This window comes from Austrofundulus limnaeus, unplaced genomic scaffold (genome assembly GCF_001266775.1).
Source record: "Austrofundulus limnaeus strain Quisiro unplaced genomic scaffold, Austrofundulus_limnaeus-1.0 Scaffold245, whole genome shotgun sequence".
NCBI classification, from domain to species: Eukaryota; Metazoa; Chordata; class Actinopteri; order Cyprinodontiformes; family Rivulidae; genus Austrofundulus; species Austrofundulus limnaeus.
In genome coordinates, this window is record NW_013952647.1 from 57,687 (window position 1) to 59,056 (window position 1,370).

General features: G+C 41.3%; 1 protein-coding gene across 1 annotated transcript in view; it reads left to right on the top strand.

The window, feature by feature from the left end:
• The window catches only part of plcxd1.1 (phosphatidylinositol-specific phospholipase C, X domain containing 1, tandem duplicate 1), a 21,363-nt gene that overhangs the window by 1,723 nt on the left and 18,270 nt on the right, over positions 1 to 1,370 (top strand). The window lies entirely within an intron of this gene.

The following is a 1,370-nucleotide window of genomic DNA, read 5'->3' on the forward strand; positions in this document are numbered from 1 at the left end:
TATATATATATATCATTTACTTTAAGACTTTTACTCAAGTAATATTCCTAAGGGACACTTAAAGTAATTTTTCGGTAAGATACTTGTACTTTTACTCAAGTATCACTTTGTGGTACTTTATACAACACTGGTAAAAAGTTTCTGTTTTTGTACTTATCTCCTAAATATATGTTTATATAAATATGTTATTATTATAATTTTTCTTTTATTAAAAAAGCACTAAAAGCAGCTCGTAGATTGTGCCTGTTGCCCGTCCCTGAAACACACAGTATATCACAGCTCACTGCAGTGCTGATGAAACAGAGGGTTTTAGCTGAATGTGTGTCTCATGACACTGTGCAAAGTAAGATGGTTGTGAGCTTAATGCAAAACAGCTAAAGAGAACACATGCAAAAGAGTTYAAGCTGTGCAGCTAAAAGACTCACGTTACAGTCAGACCAGGGGTGGACTGGGGAAAAAAGTGACCCGAGAGTTCCTAACAGACTAACCCAGTTTCCACTAGGAGACAAGTAGAAGACATATGTCCAATAAATGATTGATTGATCGTGGTGTCTCTCAGTATGATTTATGGGCTTTTGAAATGATCAAACAAGACTTACTTTTCCTCATGATTGTACATGTTAGCTTTGTAGGAGATCTAGTAGAGCGCTGTGTGAATGGGTAAACGGGGGCACAGATTTTAGTTTTGGGGCGGCTGTGGTAGAGTGGTTAGGGGAGTCCTGGAACCGGAAGGTTGCCAGTTCGATCCCCGTCCAGTCGGCAAGACACCTCACCCGCCTTGCCTACTGATGGTGGTCAGAGGGTCCGGTGGCGCCTGTGTATGGCAGCCCCACCTCTGTCAGTGCGCCCCAGGGCAGCTGTGGCTACAGTTGTAGTTTGCCATCATCAGTGTGTGAATGTGTGTGTGCATGGGTGAATGWCTGTTATTGTGAAGCACTTTGAGTGTCCTGGTTGGGTAGAAAGGCGCTATATAAGTACAGTCCATTTACCATAATCAGTGTCCCTTCAGACTATATAGAAATACATGTTTCCATCTAGCCTGGTAAAAACCAGACCCTCGTCTTTCACTTTGCTTCGAGGGTCTGGAGTCTAGAGAAGCGATTCTTGCTGGAGGCGTGGCCTCTGTTGAAGTTTCAAATGATTGGATCTGTTGGCCGTGACGTATGTGTGCCAGCTCCACTGTGAAGGAGGCTAAGCTAAGAGGCTAACAGGAAATTGCGTGCGCTGTAAACAACTCTACTGAGAGGAGAAATATACTGAGCTGAACGAGACGACTGTAAATGAGAGCTGCTGCTTTGTCAGACAAATTTAATTTAATTTAATTTAATTTAATTTAATTTAATTTAATTTAATTTAATTTAATTTAACAT